The sequence below is a fragment of the Somniosus microcephalus genome, chromosome 10 (assembly GCF_052327205.1).
Source record: "Somniosus microcephalus isolate GS21.2 chromosome 10, FLI_Smic_1.0, whole genome shotgun sequence".
NCBI lineage: Eukaryota > Metazoa > Chordata > Chondrichthyes > Squaliformes > Somniosidae > Somniosus > Somniosus microcephalus.
In genome coordinates, this window is record NC_140996.1 from 217,256,879 (window position 1) to 217,278,279 (window position 21,401).

Here is a 21,401-nt window from a genome sequence, read left to right on the forward strand (position 1 = left end):
AAGGGGGGTAGAGAGAAAGCAGGGAATTATAGACCAGTAAGCCTTACATCGGTTGTGGGCAAAATGCTGGAGTCCATTATTAAGGATAAAATAGCGGAGCACTTGACAAATGGGGAAAGGATCGGACAGAGTCAACATGGATTTACAAAGGGTAAATCGTGTTTGACTAATCTGCTGGAATTTTTTGAGGAAGTAACTGGTAAAATAGATGGGGGAGAGCCAGTGGATGTGGTGTACCTTGACTTCCAGAAAGCATTCGACAAGGTTCCACACAAAAGATTATCATGCAAAATTAAGGCTCATGGAATTGGGGGCAAAGTATTAACGTGGATAGAGAACTGGCTGGCGGATAGAAAACAGAGAGTTGGAATAAACGGCTCGTTTTCGGAGTGGCAGGCAGTGACCAGCGGGGTGCCGCAAGGATCTGTCCTGGGACCCCAGCTGTTCACAATATATATAAATGATCTGGATCAGGGAATTGGATGCAATATTTCCAAATTCGCTGACGACACTAAACTAGGAGGAGGGGTGGGCTCTGATGAGGATGTCAGGAGGCTACAGTGCGATTTGGACAGGTTGGGGGAATGGGCGGATACGTGGCAGATGCACTATAATGTGGATAAATGCGAGGTTATCCACTTTGGGGGTAAAAACAGGAGGGTAGATTATTATCTAAATGGCAATAGATTGGGAGATGGGGAAGTACAGAGGGACCTGGGTGTTCTTGTGCACCAGTCACTGAAGGAGAGCATGCAGGTGCAACAGGCGATTAAGAAGGCAAATGGTATGTTGGCCTTCATATCAAGGGGGTTCGAGTATAGGAATAGGGATACCTTACTACAGCTGTACAAGGTGCTGGTGAGACCGCATCTGGAGTATTGTGTACAGTTTTGGTCGCCCCATCTGCGGAAGGATGTTCTTGCCATGGAAAGAGTGCAACGGCGATTCACCAGGCTGATACCTGGAATGGCGGGAATGACCTACGAAGAGAGATTAAATAGTTTGGGCTTGTACTCACTGGAGTTTAGAAGATTGAGAGGGGATCTCATCGAAACATATAAAATTATGGCAGGCCTGGACAGGCTGAATTCAGAGAGAATGTTTCCAATGGCCGGGGAGCACAGAACCAGGGGCCACAGTCTAAAAATAGCGGGCAAATCATTTAAAACAGAGATGAGGAAGAATTTCTTCACTCAAAGAGTGGTGAGCCTGTGGAATTCCCTGCCACAGAGGGCTGTGAAGGCTAATTCAATAAATATTTTCAAGAGAGAATTGGATATATTTCTGAAGGCTAAGGGGATTAAGGGTTACGGAGAAAAGGCGGGGACGGGGTACTGAACTGGTAAGATCAGCCATGATCTCATTGAATGGCGGAGCAGGCTCGAAGGGCCGAATGGCCTACTCCTATTCCTATCTCTATGTATTTCATCCGGGCCTGGGGATTTATCCATTTTTTGGCCAGCTAAAACCGCCAATACCTCCTCCCTCGCGATGTTAATATGTTTGAGCATATCGCAGTCCCCCCGTCCTATTTCTATGTCTACATCGTCCTTCTCCATAGTGAAGACAGATGCAAAAAATTCATTTTGAACACCTCCTACATCTTTCGGCTCCACACACAGATTGCCACTTTTGTCCCTAATGGGCCCTATTTTTTCCCTGGTTATCCTCTTACCCTTAATATACTTATAAAACATCTTAGGATTTTCCTTTATTTTGCTCGCCAGTGTTATTTCATGGCCCCTCCTTGATCTCCTAATTTCTTTTTTAAGTATCCCCCTGCACTTTTTGTACTCCTCTAGGGCTTCCTCCGTCTTTAGCCTTTTGTATCTACCAAAAGCCCTCCTTTTTTTCCTAATCCATTCTCGTATATCCCCTGACATCCAAGGTTCCCTGTGGTTTTTGGAACTGTAAGGGATCGGCCATTTAGGACTGCGGTGAGAAGAAATTTCTTCACTCAGTGGGTTGTGAATGTTTGGAATTCTCTACCCCAGAGGGCTGTGGATGCTCAGTCGTTGAGTATATTCAAGGCAGAAATCGATAGATTTTTGGATACTAAGGGAACCAAAGGATATGGAGATTGGGCGGGAAAGTGGAGTTGAAGTCGAAGATCAACCATGATCTTATTGAATGGCGAAGCAGGCTCAAAGGGCCGAATGGCCGACTCCTGCTCCTATTTCTTATGTTCTTATGTTCTTATTAACTTCACACTTGTGCCTCGAAGGAATTTCTCTTATTTAGTCTTCTGAGATTGTTAGTATTCAATTGAAATATCTCAAAAGGTTTTTAATGCACAATTATAAATTTGTAGAATCTGATTTGTAGAACACAGTATCCTGGCCAATATTTACCCAAAACCTAAAACAGATTATCTGGTCATGATCACATTGCTGTTTGTGGGAGCTTGCTGTGCGCAAATTGGCTGCCACATTTCCTACATTACAACAGCGACATCACTTCAAAAGTACTTCATTGGCTGTAAAGTATTTTGGGACGTCCTGAGGTCATGAAAGGTGCTATAGAAATGTCGATCATTCTGCCAGTGCCATTTACACTTCATCTAGACCCATCTTTTGTTTATTTACTTGTCCCATTACCATCGCCTTTCGCCTCGCACCATCATCCCTTTTGTCTCTTAATCTCTCCTGCCTTCCATCCTATCACAGACCTTCCCTTTTGTTCTTTCCTCCCCTCCCCCCTTTCCCAGCCCCTACACTTGCTTAAAAACCTGTTTCATCTCCAGCTTTTTCCAGTTCTGACGAAGGGTCATCGACCTGAAATGTTAACTCTGTTTCTCGCTCCACAGATGCTGCCTGACCTGCTGAGTATTTCCAGCATTTTATCTTTTTATTTCAGATTTCCAGCATTCGCAGTATTTTGCTTTTGTATATAAATGCAAGTTCTTTCATACTTTATTAAATCCTAAGGAGATGCTACATTTAGTTTAACGGTTTTATCCCTCCCCTTATGCCACAATTGAGAAGAAGAACAAAGGTGTGAAAAGTTAACATTTCATGTGACATTCAGGTTGAACTTGGTGATTTTTCTTCAACGTATCCTGTAGGGGTTAAGGCAGCAAATCAGCAGCTTCTTAAGCAGCAACGCTAAAAGCAACTCGCAGAACAAACTGGCGTCAGAACCACGCAGCGTCATCCAAAAAAAGCAACTTTCCCCCACGGACCTGACAATCAATATTCATAAACCTCACAGCTTCACTTGTGCTGACGTTTAATGGGTTTCTAATGCCACCCTCCTTGTAACAGCACCCCGCCAAGAATGAGGCAGTCAAAGTCTTCAGTGCAGGCTCATCAGACCTGGCAGTACACAGTTTAGGAGGCTAGATATAACCCAATAACATTTCAAGTGAGCTGCTAATTGCATATGACTTTCGGATAACACGCTGTTAGCCAGAGAATGCTCTTTGCCGAAGGGAACTTGCTGGGCTGATGATTTTAATTTTAATAATACCACATGATACCACAGCAACAACCAGGCTTTACAAGAACACCAGAATGTGGTTGGATAGTCAACTCAAGAGGGCTGGGGGGAGAATAAAAGAAAGATTTGTACGAGGTACCAAAGCAGGTTGGATATGACGCCAGGATGCTTTACAGCCAATTAAGTACTTTTGAAGTGTAGTCGCTGTTGTAGGGTTAGGGTTAGGGTTAGGAAACGCGGCAGCCAATTTGCGCACAGCAAGCTCCCACAAACAGCAATGTGATAATGACCAGATAATCCGTTTTTATTATGTTGATTGAGGGATAAATATTGGCCAAGTCACTGGGGATAACTCCTCTTCTCTTCTTTGAAATAGTGCCATGGGATCTTTTACGTCCATCTGAGGGAGCAGACAGGGGCCTCGGTTTAACATCGCATCCAAAAGACGGCAGCTCCGACAGTGCAGCACTCCCTAGTTTTTCGTACTCAAGTCTCGTGGAGTGGGATTATGAACCCACAATCCCTCTGGCTCAAAGGCAAGAGTGCTACCAACTGAGCCATGGCCTGACTTCTGACAGAAGGAGAAAGTAAAGCCCCGATTTTAACTCACGAGGGTGGGGGCCGAGGTGGAAGGCAAACCGTTGGCCTTTCGCAGCGTGTGGCCCGGGAGATTTTAACTCCCGCGCCTCACCTGTATCAGCGAGAAGCGACAGCTGGCCACTGCCAGGGACCCAAAGGAACCATCGCCCGGCACTCAGGTAAGTGTTTGGGATGGCGGGTCGAGAGGGGATCGCAGTGAAAGGGGAGGGGAAGGGAAGCCCGGGGCAGGGGAGGCCCATGGTTCCCTTGTGGGGCCCAGAGGAGCACTCCTGCTCTACCTGGCCCTCCAAGGACAATTAACCACCCATCTTTCTGGGCCTGCTTCTAGCCTTGCTCCTGTTGCTGCCAGTTTGGCCTGTTGGGGTTAAAAGTCTTTGCACAGTTATTTTAACTGTAGCCTGGCCTGCTACCGCTGGGCGTGTTGGGTTAAAATTCCCACATTGACAAGGGAAGGCACGAGAAACATTCCCTCTCCAAAGATATCCCAAGTAAAATCAATGACTGTATTATAAACGAGGATACATTCCTAGACAGGCTAAATGGACTCCAAACAAATAAATCCCAAGGGAAGAGATGGTATTCATCCCAGATTAATGAGAAGGACTAGGAAAGATATCTGTGAGTCACTAAGAATCATTATGAGGGAGTCATTGGACAGTAGATAGACTTTTGGACTCTTGGGAAATCAAGGGATATGGGATAGTGCGGGAAAGCGGAGATGAGGTCGAAGATCAGCCATGATTTTATGGAATGGCGGAGCAGGCTCGAGGGGCCATATGTCCTATAACTGCTCCTATTTCTTATGTTCTTATGTAGATTGGAAACAGGTTAATGTGGTGCCAATATTCAAAAAGAGTGACAAAACAGACACAGGAAATTCAGTTCCTGGAACTTCAGTTTCATGTAAAATAATGGAATCAATCAAACTTGAGGATCATCCGTATAATAATGCCAATATAAACTAAATGATACAATTTTAAAGTGGGTGCAGGAAGAGAGAGACCTGGAGGTGTATGTACACAAATCTTTAAAGGTGTCAGGGCAAGTTGAGAAGACTGTTAAAAAAGGATCTTTGGCTTTATTAGTAGAGGAATAGAGTACAAAAGCAAGGAAGTTATGCTAAACCTTTATAAAACATTGGTTAGCTGGAGTATTGTGTACAATTCTGGTCAGCACACTTTAGGAAGGATGTCAAGGCCTTGGAGAGGATGCAGAGGAGATTTCCTAGAATGGTTCAAGGGATGAGGAACTTCAATTATGTGGATTGACTGAAGAAGCTGGGATTGTTCCCCTTAGAGCAGGGAAGGTTAAGAGGAGATCTGATCGAGTTGTTCAAAATCATGATAGGTCTAGATAGAGTAAATGAAGAGAAACTATTCCCAGAGGTAGAAGAGTCGGTAACCAGAGAGCACAGATTTAAGGTGATTGGCAAAAGAACCAAAAACGACACGAGGAAACAGTTTTTTACACAGCGAGTTATTGTGATCTGGAATGCGCTGCCTGAAAGGGTAGTGGAAGCAGATTCAATAATAATATTCAAAAGAGAAATAGATGAATACTGGAAGGGGGGAAAAAATTACAGAGCTATGGGGAAAGAGCGGGGGAGTGGGACTAATTGGATAGCACTACCAAAGAGCCAGCGCAGGCACGATGGGCCGAATGGCCTCCTTCAGTGCTGTATCATTCTATGACTCTGACTAATAATAATTTTGAGAGGGTAACTAGTGAAAGACCGTTTCTAACAGGCAACTAATCGGTAACAAGAAGGCGTAGATTTAGGATTATCATTAAGAAAATAAATGGGGCAAAATTGGAAGATTTTGCTTTCCACAGAGGGTTATTAGAACATGGACTGTCTTACCACAAGTGGCTATTGAGGCAGTGACATCATTTAAAATGGAAAATGATAGGTATTTGAGAAGGAAGAATATAAAGGGTTATAGAGATAAGGCAGGGAAATGAGTTTTGAATAGATAGGTCCAGTTGATGAGCTAGCTAGTTGAAACATACAAGATACTGAAGGGATTGACAGGGTAGATATTGAGTGGTTGTTTCCCCTGGGCTGGAGTGTCTAGAACTAAGGGGCATAGTCTCAGGATAAGGGGTCGGCCATTTAAGACCGAGATGAGGAGGAATTTCTTCACTCAGGGGGTTGTGAATCTTTGGAATTCTCTGCCCCAGAGGGCTGTGGATGCTGAGTTGTTGAGTAGATTCAAGGCTGAGATATAGATTTTTGGACTCTAGGGGAATCAAGGAATATGGGGATCGGGCGGGAAAGTGGAGTTGAGGTCGATGATCAGCCATGATCTCATTGAATGGCAGAGCAGGCTCGAGGGGCCGAATGGCCAACTCCTGCTCTTATTTCTTATGTTCCTATGTTCCTAGCTCCAGCACAGGCATGCTGGGCTGATTGACTTCCTTCTGTGCTGTAAATTTTATGATGTAATGGAGCGCACGGGAACACCATCACCTGCAAGTTCCCCTCCAAGTCACACACCATCCTGACTTGGAAATATATCGCCGTTCCTTCATCGTCGCTGGGTCAAAATCCTGGAACTCCCTCCCTAACAGCACTGTGGGAGTAGCTTCACCACACGGACTGCAGCGGTTGAAGAAGGCGGCTCACCGCCACCTTCTCAAGGGCAATTAGGGATGGGCAATAAATGCTGGCCTTGCCAGCGACACCCGCATCCCGGAACGAATAAAAAAAAAGAATGTGAAGCCAAGAGAAGCACAAGAGAGTGAATTTTTTTCCCCAATGGAACTGAAATCATGTAAAAGGTTTTGAGATCTACTGAATTATATTGTTTTTTCTTCTATTTATTGTCAATGATATTGGCTCTGATTTTGCTGGAGCGGGATATCTGTAAGTTAGGCTTGTTCGTGCACATTTAAGTTTTAAAAAGTTTTGCCTACAAAGTTGCTGGTGCGTGGTGAAGGAAACAGGGCATCTGGGACCTTGGTGAACAATGGGACAAACAGGGTATCTCCTTAACCAATGAGATTTAAGTATTGAGAAATAAACAGAGGAAAGGACCGAGAAGGAGGGTGAATTCAATGTCAAATCAGGCACAGAAAGAGAGATAAAGAGAGGGAAAGAAAGATTGGATTAACAGAGAGAGAAAAAAGAGACAGAAAGGAAAAGTAAGAAAAAAAATTAATTATAACATTTGTCATTTTTATCTCCAACAACTATTCACAACCTGAAGGAGTGAGACACCACACTTAGGATTGTTCACTTTCTGGGTAAGAGAGGTTGATTGGCAGTGATTTACAATCATCACATCGTTATAGGGCACTTAAACTATTAAATACTAAACTTAACATTCTGCGGCGAGCTTAATGGTCAATTAATGTGTAAATGCAGCAGTTTCTTGAAAATCATGGGGAGGTTCAGAACGCGATGTTGTTTTCATAAGGCTAACGGTAGAGTGACGCAAATCGGGCAGCAACCTGTAGCAATTCGCAATCCACGGGGTATCTCTTCCTCGCCACAAGTTCCTGGCCAATTTGTGCATTAATAATGGCATGTGTCGTCCAGACACCGATATATTTTCAGTAAATTCTGGGGCAATATGTTGCATTGGTGAGCATAAGTAAACATGAGCTTAAAAAAGTTAAAACTTATTTTACTCCAGAGCTTCTGGATTTTGTTCCAAGAAAATTAGGTAATCAACCCAATGATTAGTTTTTTACTGCTGTAGTGACCTCCCTCAGTTTGTTTTAAAGTTAATTCTCACCAGCAGGAAAACTAGAGCATGCACAGACCTCTGACGTTTCGTATAGTATCGTTAGGGGGATAGATAGAGTTCTTTGCAGCCGAGAGCGAGAGTCCCGAAGGCTGTGTTGCCTGCCCGGTGCCAGGGTTAAGGACATCTCCTCTGGACTGGAGAGAAACTTGGAGTGGGAGGGGGAGGATCCAGTTGTCGTGGTCCATGTTGGTACCAACGACATAGATAGGACAAGGAAGGAGGTTCTGCTGAGGGAGTTTGAGCAGCTAGGGGCCAAATTAAAAAGCAGAACCACAAGGGTAATAATCTCTGGATTATTACCTGAGCCACGAGCGAATTTGGCTAGGACAAATAAAATTAGAGAGTTAAATGCGTGGCTCAAAGACTGGTGTGGGAGAAATGGGTTTTGCTTCCTGGGACATTGGCACCAGTACTAGGGCAGGAGGGAGCTGTTCCGTTGGGACGGGCTTCACTTGGCCAGTGCTGGGACTAGAGTCCTGGCGGATCATATAACTAGGGCTGTAAAGAGGGCTTTAAACTAACTAGTGGGGGGGAGGTTCCTAGAGAGCAAATAATAAAAATGACAACAGAGAAGGTCATAGACTTAGGTAGCAGTGGGGAAATTAAAAACCAGAGCGTGTCAGGAAGGGGCAGAAGGTATGGAGTAAAAGGTAAAGTAATAAAAAGGGCAAAAGCAGGAACTAAGTGTCACAAAACATATTTGAAAGTTCTCTATCTGAATGCACGTAGCATTCATAACAAAATAGACGAGTTAATGGCACAAATAACTACATATGGGTATGATCTTGTGGCCATTACAGAAACATGGCTGCAGGATGACAATGCCTGGGAATTAAGCATACCAGGTTATTTAACGATCAGGAAGGACAGGCAGGAAGGAAGGGGAGGTGGGGTGGCTATGTTAATAAAGGAAGGAATCACTGTAATACAGAGAAATGATATTGGGTCAAAAGATCAGGATAATGAAACAGTTTGGGTGGAGGTAAGGAATAATAAGGGGAAAAAAACACTCGTGGGCATAGTCTATAGGCCTCCGAACAGTGGCAACTCTGTTGGACGGAGTATCAATCAGGAAATAGTTGAGGCTTGTAATAAGGGAACATCTATAATTATGGGGGATTTTAACTATCATATTAATTGGACAAATCAAATTGGGCAGGGCTGCCTTGAGGATGAGTTCATTGAGTGTATTAGGGATGGGTTTCTTGAGCAGTATGTAACTGAACCGACCAGGGGGCAAGCAACCTCAGATCTGGTCCTGTGTAACGAGACGGGATTAATTAAAAATGTCCTAGTAAAGGATCCCCTTGGAATGAGTGACCATAACATGGTTGAATTCCATATTCAATCAGAGGGTGAGAAGGTTGGATCTCAAACAAGCGTGCTAAGCTTGAATAAAGGAGACTATGAAGGTATGAGAGCGGAATTGAGTAGAGTGGATTGGGAAAATAGATTAAAGGGTAAGACGATACATGATCAGTGGTGTACATTTAAGGAGTTATTTTACAACTTCCAAAAAATATATATTCCACTGAGAAGAAAAGGGTGTAAAAGAAAAGACAGCCATCCGTGGCTAAGTAAAGAAATTAAGGATAGTATTCGACTAAAAACAAGGGCATATAAGGTAGCCAAAACTAGTGGGAGGATAGAGGATTGGGAAAACTTTAAAAGACAGCAAAAAATAACAAAAAGATTGATTAAGAAAGGGAAGATAGATTATGAAAGTAAATTAGCAAAAAATATAAAAACAGATAGTAAGAGTTTTTATAGTTATATAAAAAGAAAAAGGGTGGCTAAAGTAAATGTTGGTCCCTTAGAGGATGAGACTGGGAAATTAATGGTGGGAAATATGGAGATGGCAAAAACACTGAATGAATATTTTACATCAGTCTTTACAGTAGAAGACACTAAGAATATCCCTGGACAAACAGGGGGCTAAAGGGGGGGAGGAGCTAAACACGATCAAAATCACTAAGGAAGTGGTACTCGGTAAAATAATGGGACTCAAGGCGGATAAATTACCTGGACCTGATGGCTTACATCCTAGGGTCTTGAGGGAAGTGGCGGTAGGGATTGTGGATGCATTGGTAATAATTTTCCAAAACTCCCTGGACTCGGCAAAGGTCCCGGCAGACTGGAAAACTGCTAATGTAACACCCTTATTTAAAAAGGGCAGCAGACAGAAGGCTGGAAACTATAGGCCGGTTAGCCTAACATCTGTGGTAGGTAAAATTTTGGAGTCCATTATTAAGGAGACAGTAACAGGACATTTGGATAATCATAATTTAATAGGACAAAGTCAGCATGGTTTTATGAAGGGGAAGTCATGTTTGACAAATTTGCTGGAGTTCTTTAAGGAAGTAACGTATAGGGTGGATAACGGGGAACCAGTGGACGTAGTGTATTTAGACTTCCAAAAGGCATTTGACAAGGTGCCACACAAAAGATTATTGCTTAAGATAAAAAATCATGGGATTGGGGGTAATATTCTGGCATGGATAGAGGATTGGCTATCTAACAGAAGGCAGAGAGTTGGGATAAATGGTTCATTCTCAGACTGGCAATCAGTAACTAGTGGTGTTCCGCAGGGGTCAGTGCTGGGTCCCCAACTCTTTACAATCTATATTAACGATTTGGAGGAGGGGACCGAGTGTAACATATCAAAGTTTGCAGATGATACTAAGATGGGAGGGATAGTAGTGAGTGAGGAGGACATAAAAAACCTGCAAGGGGACATCGACAGGCTAAGTAAGTGGGCAGAGATTTGGCAGATGGAATACAATACTGGAAAGTGTGAGGTTATGCACTTTGGCAGGAAAAATCGTAGAGCAAGTTATTATCTTAATGGCAAGAAACTGGAAAGTACTGAAGTACAAAGGGATCTGGGGGTCCTGGTGCACGAAACTCAAAAGGTTAGTATGCAGGTGCAGCAAGTGGTTAAGAAGGCCAATGGAATGTTGGCTTTCATTGCTAGGGGGATAGAATATAAAAATAGGGAGGTATTGCTTCAGTTGTACAAGGTATTGGTGAGACCGCACCTGGAATATTGTATACAGTTTTGGTGTCCATACTTAAGAAAGGACATACTTGCTCTCGAGTCAGTACAAAGAAGGTTCACTCGGTTAATCCCGGGGATGAGGGGATGGACATATGAGGAGAGGTTGAGTAGATTGGGACTCTACTCATTGGAGTTCAGAAGAATGAGAGGCGATCTTATTGAAACATATAAGATTGTGAAGGGGTTGGATCGGGTGGATGCGGGGAAGATGTTCCCGATGATGGGTGAAACTAGAACTAGGGGGCATAGTCTTAGAATAAGGGGCTGCTCTTTCAAAACTGAGATGAGGAGGAACTACTTCACTCAGAGGGTGGTAGGTCCATGGAATATGCTGCCCCAAAAAGCTGTAGAAGCTACATCATTACATAAATTTAAAACAGAAATAGACAGTTTCCTAGAAGTAAAGGGAATTAAGGGTTACGGGGAGCGGGCAGGAATTTGGACATGAGTCTAGGTTCGGATCGGTCATGGCCCTGTGGGTAGCAGAGCGGGCCCAGGGGCCGTGTAGCCTGATCCTGCTCCTATTTCGTGTGTCTAATTCTGTTAGATTCAGGAGATGGTTCTGTGATAGTGGATTGGCGGTTAGGATCAGATCAGCCATGATCTTATTGAATGGCGGAGCAGGCTCGAAGGGCCGATTGGCCTACTCCTGCTCCTATTTCTTATGTTCTTATGTTATTTGTTTATAGAAACCAGGATTCTATCTCCATACCTTTCCCAGTTTCCCAGCCCCCAGATCCATAAGCACTCACCCCGGGCTTTGTTCTTCTTGAGGTAAACTTGAGGTTATCCAAAACTCCGCTGCCCATCTCCTAACTCGCACCAGGTCCCATTCATCCGTCTCCCCTGTGCTCGCTGACCTACACTGGCTCCCGGTTAAGCAACGCCTCGATTTCAAAATTCCCATCCTTGTTTTCAAATCCCTCCACGGCCTCACCCCTTCCTATCTCTGTAATCTACTTCAGCCCCATTACCTTCCGAGATATCTGCGCTCCTCCAATTCTGGCCTTTAGTGCATCCCCGATTTTCATCGCTCCGCCATTGGTGGCCGTGCTTTCAGCTGCCAAGGTCCTAAGCTCTGGAATTCCCTCCCTAAACCCCTCCACCTCCCTACCTCTCTTTCCTCCTTTAGGATGCTCCTTAAAACCTACCTCTTTGACCAAGTCATTTGCCTTAATATCTCCTTATGTGTCTCGGTGTCAAATTTTGTTTGATAACGCTCCTGTGAAGCGCCTTGGGAAGTTTTACTGCATTAAAGGCGCTATATAAATACAAGTTGGTGTTGTTGGGTATTAATGCTCGCTTTCAATACAACTTACGATTGACGCTAACACTCCTAGTCCATACTTGTAAAGAGATGATGGTCCTCCCTGTGGCGTTCAGCGGTTTGGACCCCCGAGTCTGTCTGCAGCTTCTGAAGCTCCATCTAGTGGTAGACATGCAGCTACAGATGTAATGGGAGGGACCTGGGACAGCTGGTATCGTAGAATCATACAGCACAGAATTAGGCCATTTGGCCCATCAAAGTCTGAGAAGAGAACTAGTACTATTAAAATTTTTGTCCGGAAGTAATTTCAACGTAGTAATCTCATCATTGGGTTCAGCAAATTGGCTGCTGCCTTTGCTACATTATAACAGTGACTACACCTCAATAAATACAATAGGCTAGAAATTAATTATAGCCCAGGAATGGGCGGTGTCATTAGCAAAGTTGGAGAATAAACGCCAGGCGCTAATGCTTTAGACTGCAGGCAAAAATCGTGCTCACTGCTCAAAAAAATGATTGGAGTCCTAAATCAAGTCTTAAAGCGCAAGCTCATTGGCGTTACACTCAAAGGGTGGACGAATATCAGGTGCAGTCTAATCGCAAGTCATGATTGCCACAGGCTTTTTTCAATATTAAAGGGGAGGTTCATTGATGCTGCAGAATCTCATTCTCAGCATTGCTGGCTGTGAAGCTGTGCCAGAAAGCAACATCAGGACAAGGAGAAGGAGCCGGAGAACTGAAGTAGCTGTACTCATGGCAGATCCCCGCCCCAGGGAGAGAGCCCGCGGATTCTGCAATCAAGTATTGGAGGCGTTGGTTTTCGCTGTGGAGAGACGGAGGGCCGTGCTCCACCCGGCAAGTGGCAGGAGGCCCTCGCCGCAAATCTTCTGCGCCATGTAGAGGGAGGTAGCGCAGCACGCCTCGGGCAGCACTGTGGTCCCCAGGACCCACACGCAGTGCAGGAAGAAATTTAATGACCTCACTCAGGTGGTCAGGGTGCTTCAACAAATGCTACACACCACCACCTGAACCACCATCTTCACAGACTGCCCAAAGCACCACACCCCCGGCACTCACCCACCAACAATTTCTACCTACCAACACTCACGCCTTGCACACAATGACAGCTATTCAACTATGGCAGGCACATCACCCAAACACATTGCTCCACACTCGCTCACACACTTTCCTTTCTCTTGTAGGCCAAGGTGGCTGACAACCGGAGGGAGCAGGAGCGCACAGGTGGAGGACAAGTCGACACCCAACCACTGTCTGCACTGGAGAATAGAGTGCTGCAGATTATTGGGCTGCAGGTGGTGGGCGCCATGGCCACCGGTGACGTTGACCCCCCTGGGGACAATGGTCCTTCTTCTCACATCCCACTTCCACCTCACCCCACAAGCGTTTCACACTTTCCAGTTAATCATGCTGTATGCATGCATTTCTCCCTTCCTGCCCCCCTCCCCTCACCTTAACCTGTCTCTTGTGCCTTTATGCTTTCAGATAATGAGCTAGCACCTGAGCAGCCTGTCCCTGATGTCACCGTAGAGAGTGAGGCGGGAGAAGAGGAGGAGAAAGAACATATCACATCACTGCATGCCTCACCCGCAGGCACCAGCTCAGATGCTGGCACTACGCTTTCTATAGAGGCTAGTATAGTAGCAGGATCTGCACAGGGTGAGGCACCAGGTACGAGTGGGCTGCAGCAAGGCCAGGGGGAAAGGGTAGCTCGGGGGTCAGCTCCCCGGAGAGTGAGTTCACGCGTGAGTCCTGCTGCACAGGACGCAGATGAGTACCTCGAAGGGAAGGCGCTTAGAAGAACGGTGATGGGCATGCACACGGAGATGATAGGTGGCAAATGTAACCCCACTATTTAAAAAAGGAGGGAGAGAGAAAACCGGGAACTACAGACCGGTTAGCCTAACATCAGTAGTAGGGAAAATGCTAGAGTCTATTATAAAGGATGTAATAACAGGACACTTAGAAAATATCAACGGGATTAGACAAAGTCAACATGGATTTATGAAAGGCAAATTGTGTTTGACAAACCTACTGTAGTTTTTTGAGGATGTAACAGGTAGAATAGATAAGGGAGAACCAGTGGATGTGGTGTATTTGGATTTTCAGAAGGCCTTTGATAAAGTCCCACATAAGAGGTTAGTGTACAAAATTAAAGCACATGGGATTGAGGGTAATATACTGGCATGGATTGAAAATTGGTTAACAGACAGGAAACAGAGAGTAGGAATAAATGGGTCTTTTTCAGGGTGGCAGGCGGTGACTAGTGGGGTACCGCAAGGATCAGTGCTTGGGCCCCAGCTATTCACAATATATATCAATGATTTGGATGAGGGAACCAAATGTAATATTTCCAAGTTTGCTGATGACACAAAACTAGGTGGGACTGTGAGCTGTGAGGAGGATGCAAAGAGGCTTCAAGGCGATTTAGACAAGTTGAGTGAGTGGGCAAATACATGACAGATGCAGTATAACGTGGATAAATGTGAAGTTATCTACTTTGATAGGAAAAACAGAAAGGCAGAGTATTATTTAAATGGTGATAGGTTGGGAAATGCTGATGTACAAATGGACCTGGGTGTCCTTGTACACCAGTCACCGAAAGCAAACATGCAAGTGCAACAAGCAGTTAGGAAGGCTAATGGTATGTTGGCCTTCATTGCAAGAGGATTTAAGTACAGGAGCAAGGATGTCTTACTACAGTTGTACAGGGCCTTGGTGAGAAAACTGTGTGCAGTTTTGGTCTCCTTACCTAAGAAAGGATATACTTGCCATAGAGGGAGTGCAGCGAAGGTTCACCAGACTGATTCCTGGGATGGCAGGACTGTCGTATGAGGAGAGATTGGGTCGACTAGGCCTGTATTCACTAGAGTTTCGAAGAATGAGAGAGGATCTCATTGAAACACATAATATTCTGACAGGGCTAGACAGACTGGATGAAGGAGGATGTTTCCCCTGGCTGGGGGGTCTAGAACGAGGGGTCACAGCCTCAGGATACGGAGTAGGACATTTAGGACTGAGATGAGGAGAAATGTCTTCACTCAGAGGGTGGTGAACCTGTGGAATTCTCTACCACAGAAGGCTGTGGAGACCAAGTCACTGAATATATTGAAGAAGGAGATAGATAGATTTCTAGACACAAAAGACATCAAGGGGTATGGGGAGAGAGCGGGAATATGGTATTGAGATAGAGGATCAACCAGGATCATATTGAATGGCGGAGCAGGCTCGAAGGGCCGAATGGCCGACCCCTGCTCCTATTTTTCTGTGTTTCTATGTGCAATGGCAAGGGTGCCCGATAGCCTCTCGGCAATGATAAGGAGCGTGGAGGAGTCCGCATCCAACAATGCACAAGGCTCTGTGCACACCACGGAGCCCATCATTTCCAGTCTGCAAAGGATGGTAGACTCCCAGAGAGACTGTGGCGACCCAGACCCGATGTTGTGTGTGATGGTCGATCTGGCAGCTTCCATTGCAGCACAGGCGGAGGCGACGCAACGACTTAGTACTGTAATGCAGTTTATGCTTGGTGGCATCCAATCTCAGACTGCTCTCATGCAGTCTCAACTTGATGCCATGCAAGCTCTGACTGCTGCCATCGTGGCTGGGTCTACAAAATTCGACCGGGGCTTTCACAGTGTCGCAGCAGGCCAACAAATATGTGCCTTTACAGAAAAAAGGTGGAACTAACAAATCTAGAGCCCCATGGATGCCTAGAGACATACAGGGTAGGATAAAGAAAAAAAGGGAGGCGTATGACAGATACCGAGGGCTAAATACTCCAGAATCTTTAGAGGAGTACAGAAAGTGCAGGGGTGCAATTAAAAAGGATATTAGGAAAGCAAAGGGGGAGCATGAAAAATTCTTGGCAAGTAAAATCAAGGAAAACCCAAAGATGTTTTATAAATATATTAAGAATAAGAGGATAACTAAAGAAAGGGTAGGGCCTATTAGCGATCATGAGGGTAACCTGTGTGTGGAGGTGGGAGACGTCGGTAGGGTTCTTAATGAATACTTTGCGTCTGTTTTCACAAAGGAGAGGGGCGAAGCAGACATTGCTATCGGGGGGCAGGAGTGTGAAATATTAGATGAAATAAACATAGTGAGAGAGGAAGTATTAAAGTGTTTAGCAGCTTTAAAAGTGGATATAGACAGGCTAAGTAAGTGGGCAGAGATTTGGCAGATGGAATACAATACTGGAAAGTGTGAGGTTATGCACTTTGGCAGGAAAAATCATAGAGCAAGTTATTATCTTAATGGCAAGAAACTGGAAAGTACTGAAGTACAAAGGGATCTGGGGGTCCTGGTGCACAAAACTCAAAAGGTTAGTATGCAGGTGCAGCAAGTGATTAAGAAGGCCAATGGAATGTTGGCTTTCATTGCTAGGGGGATAGAATATAAAAATAGGGAGGTATTGCTTCAGTTGTACAAGGTATTGGTGAGACCGCACCTGGAATACTGCGTACAGTTTTGGTGTCCATACTTAAGAAAAGACATACTTGCTCTCGAGTCAGTACAAAGAAGGTTCACTCGGTTAATCCCGGGGATGAGGGGATGGACATATGAGGAGAGGTTGAGTAGATTGGGACTCTACTCATTGGAGTTCAGAAGAATGAGAGGCGATCTTATTGAAACATATAAGATTGTGAAGGGGTTGGATCGGGTGGATGCGGGGAGGATGTTCCCGATGATGGGTGAAACTAGAACTAGGAGGCATAGTCTTAGAATAAGGGGCTGCTCTTTCAAAACTGAGATGAGGAGGAACTACTTCACTCAGAGGGTGGTAGGTCCATGGAATATGCTGCCCCAAAAAGCTGTAGAAGCTACATCATTACGTAAATTTAAAACAGAAATAGACAGTTTCCTAGAAGTAAAGGGAATTAAGGGTTACGGGGAGCGGGCAGGAATTTGGACATGAGTCTAGGTTCGGGTCGGACATGGCCCTGTGGGTAGCGGAGCGGGCCCAGGGGCCGTGTAGCCTGATCCTGCTCTTATGTAGTGTGTCTAATTCTGTTAGATTCAGGAGCTGGTTCTGTGATAGTGGATTGGCGGTTAGGATCAGATCAGCCATGATCTTATTGAATGGCGGAGCAGACTCGAGGGGCCGATTGGCCTACTCCTGCTCCTATTTCTTATGTTCTTATAAATCCCCAGGCCCGGATGAAATGTACCCCAGGCTGTTAAGCGAAGCAAAAGAGGAAATAGCAGAGGCCCTGACCATCATTTTTCAATCCTCTCTGGCTTCAGGTGTGGTGCCGGAGGACTGGAGGACTGCTAATTTGGTACCCTCGTTTAAAAAGGGAGAAAAGGATAGACCGAGTAATTACAGGCCAGTCAGTCTAACCTCGGTGGTGGGAAAATTATTGGAAAGAATTCTGAAGGACAGGATAAATCTTCATTTAGAAAGACACGGATTAATCAAGGATAGTCAACACGGATTTGTTAAGGGAAGGTCGTGTCTGACAAACTTGATTGAATTTATTGAGGAGGGTAGATGAGGGTAGTGCATTTGATGTAGTGTATATGGACTTTAGCAAGGCTTTTGATAAGGTTTCACATGGCAGACTGGTCACGAAGTTAAAAGCCCATGGGATCCAGGGCAAAGTGTCAAGTTGGATTCAAAACTGGCTCAGAGACAGGAAGCAGAGGGTAATGGTTGATGGGTGTTTTTGTGACTGGAAGGCTGTTTCCAGTGGGGTTCCGCAGGGCTCAGTACTAGGTCACTTGCTTTTTGTGGTATATATCAATGATCTTGACTTGAATATAGGGCGTATGATTAAGAAGTTTGCAGATGATACTAAAATCGGCTGTGTGGTTGATACTGAAGAAGGAAGCTGTAGACTGCAGGAAGATATCAATAAATTGGTCAGGTGGGCAGAACAGTGGCAAATGGAATTCAATCCGGGGAAGTGTGAGGTAATGCATTTGGGGAGGGCTAACAAGGAAAGGGAATACACATTAAATGGTAGGACACTGAGTAGTGTAGAGGAACAAAGGGACCTTGGAGTTCATGTCCACAGATCCCTAAAGGTAGCAGGCCAGGTAGATAAGGTGGTTAAGAAGGCATACGGAATGCTTGCCTTTATTAGCTGTGGCATAGAATACAAGAGCAGGGGGGTTATGCTTCAATTGTACACAACACTAGTTAGGCCTCAGCTAGAGTACTGCGTGCAGTTCTGGTCACCACATTACAGGAAAGATGTGATTGCACTAGAGAGGGTACAGAGGAGATTTACAAGGATGTTGCCGGGAGTAGAGAATCTTAGCTATGAGGAAAGATTGGATAGGCTGGGTCTGTTTTCCTTGGAACAGCTGAGGCTGAGGGGAGACCTTATTGAGGTGTATAAAATGATGAGGGGCATAGGTAAAGTGGATAGAAAGGACCTGTTTCCCTTAGCAGAGGGATCAAAAACCAGGGGGCACAGATTTAAAGTAATTGGTGGAAGGTTTAGAGGAGATTTGAGGGGAAATTTCTTCACCCAGAGGGTTGTGGGAGTCTGGAACTCACTGCTTGAAAGGGTGGTAGGGGCAGGAACCCTAACCACATTTAAAAAGTACTTGGATGTGCACTTGGGATGCTCTAACCTGCAGGGCTACGGACCAAGAGCTGGGAAGTGGGATTAGTCTGGATAGCTCTTTGTTGGCCGGCGCGGACACGATGGTCCGAAATGGCCTCCTTCCGTGCTGTAGCTTTCTATGATTCTATGATTCAATCTGTGCTCCAACAGTTTGCTAGGGATGCTGAGGTGCTGCCCCGGGGGAGTGGCAGTGGGTCAGTGGAGCAGGAAGCTGCATTTGGGGAGGGCTAACAAGAATGACAGCATTCCTGCTCCCACCACTGCCACTCCGCCATTGCCCTTGTCGCTGCCTGTCATCCAGCCAGCCCAGACTGCTGCCTCCCTTGTTGAGCTGGTGCAGTCTGCAGTCGGGTCTTCCAGGCCCCTAGCTGGTCAATGGCATCCTGCAAGGCCACCTGAAGTTTCCCGCATGGACACTCTGCAGCCTTCCACCAGTCCTGCTGCAGCCACTGGGCCAACACTCCATAGGAGCACTAGAGTAGGCAAAGGAATTGCACAAGAGTGAATAGTTAATATTTTTGTTGTAAATATGTGTTCACTGATTTTTGATAAATTTATTATCTTTTGTGGCGTGTCTCAGTTAAGCTTTGCGCTGTGCCATGGCCTGTGACAGGGATGGAATGATGGGGAAGTGGTGAGCAACAGGGATCTGGGTTTTAATTCATTCGAACCGTTGTCTGATGACCGCCCTTCCAGAAGGCAGATTGAGTAACTACCTCCTCCCTCGTTCCTGTCCCTCATCCTCCTCCTCGTCCTCCTCCTCCTCCTCCTCCTCTCCCTCTTCTTCCTCCTGAGGCAGTCCTGCAATCTCTGGTGGAAAGGGCTGGGCTCTCATGATGGCCAAGTTGTGCAGCATGCAGCAGACCACCACGAAATGGGACACCCGCTCCGGCGAGTACTGGAGGCCTCCTCCCGAGCGGTCAAGGCAGTGGAACCGTTGCTTGAGCACCCTGATGGTCTGCTTGATGATGTTCCTGGTGGCAGCATGGCTCTCATTATATGAGTGCTGGGCAGGGGTGCTGGGGTTGCGGAGAGGAGTCATGAGCCAGGTGGCGATCGGATAGCCCTTGACTCCAACCAGCCAGCCGTGAGCTTGATGTGATGGCTGGAAGAGTGCTGGCGCAGGATGAAGGCATCGTGGCTGCTAACTGGATAGCAGGCATTGACATTTGAGATTCCCTGTCTGTGGTCGCACACCAACTATACATTAAGCGAATGGAAGCCTTTGCGGTTACGGAAGATCTCAGGATTGTTATGTGGTGTCCGCAAAGCCACGTGGGTTCATTCAATGGCGCCCTGCACCACGGGGAATCCCGCTATCCTGGCAAAGCCACATGCATGCTCTCCCTGCTTCTCTCTGGTGATGGGGAAGGAAATGTAGTCCCTTCTCCGACTGTAGAGAGCCCCTGTGACCTCTCAGATGCAGCGATGGATGGAGAACTGCGAGATGTTAGCTATGTCTCCTGTTGCAGACTGGAAGGATCCACTGGCGAATAAATTGATGTTGATCTTGACTGCCACTGAGAGAGCTGTGGTCATCCTGGTCTGAGGCTGGAAGTCTGGTTGCAAGAGGTGGCAGACTTCTGTGACCACCTCCTTGGCAAAGCGAAGCCCTCTAATACACTGTTCCTTGCTTAATTGGAGGTAGGAGACGTGCTCTTGGAATACCCTCGGAGGGTAAGGCCTCCTGTTGAGAGCCCTATTGACCCTCCTCCTCCCTCTGGGCACACGTTCCAATCTTTCTTTCTGTCTCCACTCCCTCCGCTGTAGATCCTGGAGGGCGAGGTCGACTGTCAGTACAGCCCCCATTAATGTAAACCAAGTTTGTAGCAGTTTGATTTTTTTAAGAATAAATGTAGCTACTTTTTGTTGCCACAACACTCCTGATACAAAAGAACATTTAAATTACTGAATGAAACTGTTGGACTATGTGAAACTCACAAGAAAGCACTGAAACTCCACTAACCTGACAACTGCGACTCATTACTGATGACCCCTTTAAATAACGTCCCTGGAGCCAGCTTCCAGGTGCTTCCCATCAGCTTTCCCTGTTGCTGTTTACTCCAGGCGCTAAGGTAGGTGGCGACAATCAATTTCACAGATCGGGCGGCCAGTGTGCGTTGCACACTCACTGATGTCATGACCCACCTGGCGTTGAGGTTCCCGGCGATAACTGTTAGCGGCGGCACTGTGGGGGGTGGGATTTGGCGTGCGGCGTTGGATTTGCCTCACCCCGGTGATAATGCTCTAGCGCCCCATTAGTGCCATCTGCTGGCACTAACGGGAGGCGCTAAGGTACTGAATTTTTCTCCCAATGTACTGTAAAGCACTTTGGGACGACTGAGGTCGTGAAGGGCGCTATATAAATGCAAATCTTTCTCTCTTTTATTCAGGTGATAATGGTGCGCACTCTCAGGGGTTATAACCAACGTTCCCGTTAAGCTGTGCGGCCTTGCAATACTCTGGATGTCCCGTGCAGGCTGGTCAACTCCTTTTGAATGGAAAAACCGGGCATGCACGGTAAATTGAATGGGCCGCGTACCCCCAAAAAATTAAAGGGACATTGGTTATAATCCATCGTGTAATCATTCCCAGGTGCATCATCATCCACTTGCATGGGACACGATAACCATTTCACTCGGTTTATAAATGTAACCCCTACAGCCGTTGCAATCTCTCGTTTGCCCTTG